General features: G+C 42.3%; 1 protein-coding gene across 2 annotated transcripts in view; it reads left to right on the top strand.

The window, feature by feature from the left end:
• CNTN1 (contactin 1) overlaps positions 1–7500 on the top strand; it is a 1190489-nt gene that overhangs the window by 725223 nt on the left and 457766 nt on the right. The window lies entirely within an intron of this gene.

The raw sequence follows: 7500 nt of genomic DNA on the forward strand, positions 1-7500 counted from the left end.
AGTCATTACATTTGGGCAATCTGCTGGCAGGTTGCCCTCATTCGGGCTGAATAACAAAGTCTTGGGTCCTGTGTTGGTTGCTGTCTCCTCTTCCATGACATCAGGTCATCAGGGGTGTAAAACATGCAGCCGATGCCATTTTAATCAGTTTTTCTTGCCCCAGATGTTAGGTGCCCCCCAAATGGGGACCAAAAAAAAAAAAATATATATATATATATATATATATATATATATATATAAAACTTTAAATATATAAATGCACTTTATAACACATAAAATTTACCTCCAACTAAAAGCAAATACACCACAAAGGCTTTTGAGTATAGTGAAGGAAAGAAAAGGTATAGAAAAGGAGCTGACAAGTGGGTAATCTGGACTGCAACAGTGAATACACTCAAACATCTACATTTATGGTAAGTGTACACAACTGTACTATGTTCTTCATGTTTCACTATTGCAGTCACTACATTTGGGTAGAATCCCAAAGCTATGGATGGGAGGATGGAACTAAACAGCATTAGGAGCAGCTATAAGGCCCTGTAGGACTGCAGTGCCAAAGCCTGCCCTGGATTTAGAAAAGAGAGGTAAATGGTAATGCTTTGTGAATGTATGAAATGAGCTCCAAGTAGCAGCTTCTAAAATGTCTCTGGTAGGGACCCCTCTGAGAAAAGCTGTTGAAGTGGAGGCAGCCCTGGTGGAATGGGATCTGATCCCCTTGGGCACAGGTTTACCATAGTGCAAGTAGCAGAAATAAATGCAATGGCTTATCCGTTTAGAAATAGTCTGCTTTGATATAGCCTTCCCCTCTGATCCTGCAGCAAATGCCACCAGTAGTTGCTCAGACTTTCTTAGAGATTTTGTCCTGTTTAAGTAGAATCTTAGTTGTCTGTTTACATCCCATGAATGCAGAATCCGCTCCCCCTTGTTCTGCAGATTTGGGAAGAAAGTTGGCCACTGAATGGTCTGGTTAAGAGCCACACTGAATACCACCTTAGGCATAAAGGAAGGATTGGTCTTGAGGGCCACCCTGTCCGGGAAAAAATAATGAAAGGCTCCACTGCCATGAGAGCCTGTAGTTCTGAAACTCTTCTGGCTGAAGTGACCGCCAAAAGAAAGGCTGTCTTCCAAGAAAGAAATTTTATATCCGCAGTTGCTGCTGGTTCAAAAGGAGGTAGGGTGAGTTTTTCCAGCACAAAATTGAGGTCCCATGCAGGAGTTTGCACTCTCCTGGGAGGCCTTAAATTTCTGGCCCCTCTGCGGTACTGTTTTAGCAGGGGATGAGAAAAGAGGGGAGGCTCTGTGTTGTAATGAGCCAAGATGGCAGAGGCATGGATTTTTATTAAGATAAAGATAGGCCCTTGTGAAGCATCTCAATTAAGTATTGCAAAATCTGAGGAATATTGGGCTTAGCTGTGTCTATTCCTTGTGCTTGGTTTCAAGCACAGAATCTCTTCCATTTATCAGGATAAGATTTTCTAGTACTAGGCCTTCTGGCCTCCAAAATGACATCCATCGCAGGTTTACTGAGAGATGTGGTTGGTGAAATTAGTTGATTAGCCATGCTGCAAGGTTCAGAGTTTGGAGCTGAGTGTGCAGAATTTGATAGTTCTGCTGAGACAATAGGTGAGGTATTTGAGGAAAGTACCACGGAGGAAGGTGTGACATATTCCTTAGAAGTAGGTACCAGTGTTGGTGAGGCCAGTCCAGAGCAATTAGAATCATTTTTGATTTTTCCTGTCTGACTTTTAGTAAGACCTTAGAGAGTAGAGGCAGAGGGGGAAAGGCATAGACTGATAGGTTTGTCCAGCTGAAGTATCCACGTTCCATGCTTTTTTGTGATGAGTTCTTGTGCAGAATTTGTCCAACTGATAGTTTTGGGGAGAGGCAAATAGATCTATGTCTGGGCTCCCCCATTTTTGTGTTAACATGCTGAAGATTTGTGGATCCAGTTTCCATTTGTGCGGTTCCATAAGATTTCTGCATAGGTTGTCTGCCAAAATATTTTGCTTTCCTGGCAGGAATTAAGCTTGAAGATGTATTTGGTAAGTCAAGGCTGTGTTCCACAAGGCCATGGCTAGTCTGCAAAGGGGGGTAGGAGTGGGTACCATCTGCTTGTTTATATACCACATAACTATGGTGTTGTCCGTCTTTATCAGTAGTTGTCCTGGATGAAGGAAGTCCTTGAAGGCTGTCAGAGCATTCTGAACAGCTAGCATTTCTTTCTGGTTGATATGTAGATGCATTTGGTTTGGGCTCCATTTGCCCTGAATGCATCTCGCTGCCCAGTGGCCCCCCAAGCATAATCTGATGCATCTGTAGTTAGGGTTTGGGTGGCAGTGGGCAGAATGAATGACAGTCCCTTGTTTTGGTGACATGTCTCTGCCCACCACAGAAACTCCTGTTGCAGGCAGGGAATAAGAGGAATCATTGTTTCCAGGCTGTGACATTGACTCCATAAGCTTTTTAGATACCATTAAAGTTTCCTCATATGCAGTCTCACATATATTATAATGCAGGATGCTGTAAACCCCAAAGCCTGCAGAATTTGTCTTGCAGATAGCTGGGTTTTTGTTGCCACTTGTTTGAAGTATGTTGTCAATTTAATTTTTTTGTCTGGCGTGAGGTAAGCCATCTGGGCAGTTGTATTCAAGCTTGCATGCAGGACTGTAATTATTTGAGAGGGTACCAGTTGTGATTTCTTTTCATGTATGGTGTACCCTGGGCATGCTAGAAGCCTTTTTATAAATGCCAGATGTTGAAGAAGAGTGTCCTTGTCCTCTGCCTGAATGAGACAATCGTCCAGATAAGGATAAATTTGAATGTTTCTTTGTCTGCAAAATGCAATTACTGGTGCCAGGCACTTTGTACAGACCCTGGGCGCAGTAGATAAGCCAAAGGACAGTGCAGAGAATTGGTAATGCAAAAAGTCTGTTTTGAAGTGGAGGAATCTTCTGCAAGATTCCCTTATTGGGATATGCAGGTATGCCTCTTTTAAGTCTAGAGTTACCAACCAAGCATTCTTGCCTAGCATAGGCAGTAGCTGTTGTAAAGTCACCATTTTGAATTTTGGAATGTCCAGGAATGTGTTTAGAATTCATAAGTCCAGAATTGGATGCCATGATTTGTCTTTTCTGGGTACCAGGAAAGGTCTTGAATAAAATCCTTGTCCTTTTTCCTTTTCTGGTACTGGTTGAATAGCCTCCATATCCATGAGGGACAAGACTTGTTTCTGGGCCTCTGCCCACTGGTTTGGTGGCAGATCTGGCCATCCGTTTGGAATTGGCAACATGTGGAAATGAAATCTGTACCGCTGGGATACTATGTTTAATACCCACTTGTCCTGGGTAATTAAATGCCAATTTTGAGCATGAAGTGCTAGTTTTCCCCCCAAGGGGGCTGTCAAAAGATAAGTGCTTGGAGATGTAGAGGAAAGCCATTGAGACTGTTTACTGTAGGGTTGTGCTTTGTTACCTCCAGATTTGGAGGTGGAGGCACCCCCTTGCTTTGACCGGTAAGATCCTTGTGATTGATATCTGGAGCCTTTGGAGCACCTGGGTTTGCCCTGAGTGGCTCTGTTGGACATAGGAAAGGATCAATTCTTAGTAGGCCAGTGCCTACTGAACCTGGGTGGCTGCACTTGCAAGAAATCTTTTACAGTTTGCATAGATTTAGCTTTGTCTTCCATTTTCTTTAAAACCTCTTCTGCCTTATTACCAAACAGACTGTCATGCTGTAAAGGGGCATCCAACAATTTAGCTTTGACATGATCAGGCAGATTTTGCTCCTTGAGCCAGGCATGCCTTCTTATCACAGATCCAGTCATGGCGGCCCTGCAAGAGGCCTCCAAGGAATCAAAACCACATTGCAAAGTATGCTTTCCAACCTGTTCTGCTGAATGCAATAAATCCTGTAACTCTTTATTTTCTGCACAGTCAGAAATCAACATCATTTTCTGTTTCAGTAAGCCCATAACACGTTGTTAATATTTAAGCATATGAAACTAGCAGTTTAAAGCCCTTATTGCCAAGGTTGCAGACGTATAAACCTTCTTTCCCCATCTATCCAACGCCCTGTAATCTCTATCAGAAGGGGTAGGATTTTTGGCTGTAGAAGCCTTAACACCCTTGGGACACTGAGAAATAGTCTCAGGGTCAGCAGTGGGATTTTGAAAAGAAATTTATGGGAGTCAGGAACCCTGTAATTTCTGTCTGGCTTACTAGGAGCTGGAGGCAGGGAATCAGGAGCCATGCTTGATTCCGAGAACACATAATCAACAATGTCTAATACAGGAGGTATAGCCAAAGGCCTATGCTGAGGAAGAAGAAGAAAATCCCTAAGCCTCTTTTTTGATTCTGAGAAGTCCTGACTCTCTCAGTGAAAATGTTCCCTTAAAGTATGCAAAGTCTCTCCAAAAGAGTAATCCTCAGGAGGAGAAGCAGAAGGGATGGATTCCTCTGCATCAGAGTCCTCATAAGGTGGAATAGAAAATTCCTGATCAGAAGAGGAATCAGAAGAAATGGAAACCTGATCTGAAGATTCATAATCAGTGCCTTTCCTAGGCCTCTTAGCAGGGGGGGTTGGGAACCCCTGATCAAGTTAATTAAATCCTCAGCCATTTTAATTATTTGTTTTTTAGGCATAGGGGCCTGAGCACATGGCTCATGCTTCAGTTTTTTATACATAGAAGTTGCTTTTGGCCTTGTTTTTGATGATGGCGTCAGTTTAATATACAAATGTTGAGGCCTGAAAACACCCTCAGAAGCCGATGCCTGCTCAGCGGCTCCAGACCCATCCAAGGGAGAAACATCCACAGGTTCAATACTTGCAGAATCTCACAGCATACCGGACTCCGAATGGGTCTCGGTAGAGGCCTGCAACTCAAAAGTAGCAGGCATCAGGGGCTGCGAAAGCACCTCACTGAGTACCGGTGAATCAGCAACTGGCTTAGGAGAAGCTTTGTCATCGGTTTTGGACCTCGATGGCCTGTGTCTGTCTTTTTCCTTGCTTTTTTTGTGAACTCCGGTAGTCAGATTGCTAACCAATGACATTTCAGTGTAGTTAAATCTTGAACCAAAATATTTAGTAGCAAAAATATACCGACGCTTAATAGTGCATTGGTTAAATTTAGCACAAAACTGACAGCAAGGCACATTGTGATCAGGGCCTAGCAAGGAATACAGTACAAATGAAAATCCTTATGAGGTATTTGCTTCCCAGAAGTAATGCAATTATTAACTTTTACTGACATCGGGAAGGAGCAAGAAAAAGTTTCCCCAACAGGGTAGTTAGCTTTAGTTTGAAGACTTCGGTTCTAAAACTTGAAAATGAAAATTTCAGGAGTCGGCCGACTGGCACTTGCGAACTGCTTCTGCTTTGGGCACTGCATGGCAAGAAAGAATGATTAAAATGGTGTCAGCTGCATGTTTTATACCCCTGATGACATGATGTCATGGAAGAGGAGACAGCAACTGACGCAGGACCCAAGACTTTGTTATTCAGGCCGACTGAGGGCAACCTGCCAGCAGATTACCCAAATGTAATGACTGCAACAGTGAAACACGAAGAACATCTAGTAGTGGTGTATGGTTGTATAAGATTTTGGAGAGCAGGGGTTTTATGTGGTTGATGCAGTATTTTATGGGCAAAGGTTAGTTGATTGAAGTATAACAACTGAGGAGGTTCAAGCCAATTTAGCTGTTTAAGAGATGCACAGTGGTGGGCCCTGAATGAAACATCTGAAGCAAATTTGGCTATCTTATTGTAATAGGATTCCAGTTTGTTACGATTTGTTTTGTGGAGATTAGTTAGAATTGGGGAAGCATATAGGAGGGTTGACAGGAGGTGTGTGTGTGAGCGATAGTAGCTTTAGTGTTTGTTATTAGAAATTGTTTATTTCTGTATAGAAGTTTCTTGTGGATCTTCTTGATGGTTTGAGCTATGTGAATATCAAAATTTAGATTATTGTTGATTTCTACATCTAACAGCTTTGTGTGAGTTGTGGGGGTGATAATGGTTTTATTTTTGGATAGGATACTGAAAGACAGGGGAGGTGAAGGTGATTGAATTGGGAATAAGAAAAGGAGTTTTGTTTTGTAAAGATTTAGAATGAGTTGGTAGTTGATGAGCCAGGTTTCCACAGATAGAAAGGAATCTTGGGTTATGTTATGGTGGTCTTGTAGGGAGGAGGCTGTGCACATCAGAGTAGTCATCTGTGTATTGTATTACTGAGGCATGATGTGTGGAGGTGTGGAGTTGGTTGGTGAAGAGAAAGAAAAGTAGAGGCCCAAGGATGGAACATTGTGGGACTCCTATGGAAACTGGGAAAAGAGGCGAGCGCTGGTATTCTCACTGGATGGCCTGCTGTCGCCTTGATAGGTAGCTTTGGAACCAGTTTAGAGATGAGTTACTAAGGTTAAAGGTTCAGAGAACTTGGATGAGTTTCCTGTGGTTTACCATATCAAAGAATTTGGACAAGTCTAAAAATATGGCAGATACAAATTTGGTCATTATTTCTGTGCTGGTTTACCATGTTGGTGAAGGCCATTAGGGCTGTAGTGGTGCTGTGAGAGCAGCAAAAGATGTCTTTAGTGTTTGATAGCAGTTTGTGTGTATAGAGGTAGTCAATGAATTGGGTATGTATGACCCTCCATAAGATTTTAGATAAGAGTGGTATAATAGCTATTGGACTGTAACTGGTAAGCTCAGTTGAATTACCCACTTGCATAAAGGTATAATGTGGGAGACTTTCAGATGGTAGGAACTATGTTTTCTGATATTGCTCTATTGAGGAGTATGGTTACTGGGTATGCTATTGTTTCTGATGCAATTTGTAGAAATTCTGTTGGGAGGCTGTCTGCAGTTAGTGTGGTTTGTTTCAATTTTTTGAGTAGTATTTTAATGATATTAACAGACACAGGGTGTAGAGTAAATTGGTTGGGTCCATTCTCGGAGTCGATGTTGTGCTGTATTGGAAAGAGAGTCGAGTTAGTGGGGATGGTTTGAGAGGCAGCCAGGGCTTGGATAATTTCTGTAAAGTATCTATTGAATTGGGTTGCTGTATTGTCAGAGTGGTTGGTTGACTTTGGAGTAAGAGTGGCTGATTTACCTGGTTGAAATATATTATTAATTGCAGACCAGAACTTTTGAGGTGATTGCAGTGATTTTCTAGATATTGTGGTAATAGTTGCCTCTGTTTTGCGATCTGGGTTTTCATTCTGTGAAAGTGATTCCAGGCTTTGTCCCTATCCTTGAGTTGGGATTGATACTATTTACTTAGCCAGGGAGCATAGTTGATTTTTACTCTAATTTGCATGTGAAAAAGACTCACCAGAGAAAACATGGACTTGTGCCTCTTAGGGTTAGTTGGTTAACAAGCTAAATAAAAATAAGGTATATCACCTCTGTGGCTCTGCTCGACAGTGGCACAGGAAAATAATTTTCTTGGGTGGCAAAAGCCAGGGTGCCTTTTTGGCTGGGCTTGTATAGGCCCCAGGGCCGATA

This window comes from Protopterus annectens, chromosome 11.part0, assembly GCF_019279795.1.
Source record: "Protopterus annectens isolate FY-2018-M chromosome 11.part0, PAN1.0, whole genome shotgun sequence".
Classification (NCBI taxonomy): Eukaryota; Metazoa; Chordata; order Ceratodontiformes; family Protopteridae; genus Protopterus; species Protopterus annectens.